The sequence below is a fragment of the Tupaia chinensis genome, unplaced genomic scaffold (genome assembly GCF_000334495.1).
Source record: "Tupaia chinensis unplaced genomic scaffold, TupChi_1.0 Scaffold000032_1, whole genome shotgun sequence".
NCBI classification, from domain to species: Eukaryota; Metazoa; Chordata; class Mammalia; order Scandentia; family Tupaiidae; genus Tupaia; species Tupaia belangeri.
This window is the reverse complement of record NW_006159462.1, coordinates 21123-21836: the sequence shown is the minus strand read 5'-3', so window position 1 is coordinate 21836 and position 714 is coordinate 21123. Positions and strand designations below refer to the sequence as shown.

General features: G+C 30.8%; 1 protein-coding gene across 1 annotated transcript in view; it reads left to right on the top strand.

The window, feature by feature from the left end:
- The window catches only part of CSMD3 (CUB and Sushi multiple domains 3), a gene marked incomplete at its 3' end in the record, with an annotated part of 1277483 nt that overhangs the window by 1255766 nt on the left and 21003 nt on the right, over positions 1 to 714 (top strand). The gene's annotated exons all lie outside the window — the stretch shown is intronic.

The following is a 714-nucleotide window of genomic DNA, read 5'->3' as shown; positions in this document are numbered from 1 at the left end:
AAAGAGTGATATCCCTTAGTGTTGAATTGATTTGGATTCTGATGGCATTCTTTTCTCCTAAACACTTGGCAATGCATTGAATGGGAAGGCAATAAGAGATGTTGCAGTTCAGACTACAATGAAACAAGTAATCATGTTTTACTATATGTAAAAGGACAATATGTAGAGTATAGAGTGGAATATTATGGGTTGCTTCTTTTGACAGAACAACCTATGAATCACATGCAGAAGTGTATTCCAACTTTGCACCTTGTAGAAACAAATATATGGCTTGATTCTAGTCAATACAAAACAGCCAAATATGAAAAAGTCTACATTTATTAAGGCAGTACATGAGGTTGTAAATAACTGAATCACACTAATTTTTAATATTATAGGAATCAAGAGAAAAAAATAGAGAGACAAGATATTTAAGGGACATAGAAATGAAGGAGTGTCTGTTGATGATAATGTGTATGATAATATCTTTAACAGGCCTGGTGTGCAGTGCATTGATACTGGGTAAATTCATTTTACAAGATGTGATGATGTCCAGTAATTGAATGTATAAAATAAACTTTAATAATATTATACTGTTTGTTAATTGATGTGCATTTACATAGCTTATAAGCAAGGGAAAAAAGTAAAATTTTTTATTGGGACAGATTATCTTGCGTAATATGGCACTTAATTGATATATTCTAATTAGTTGTGACCTTGTTTTAAAACTGTTTA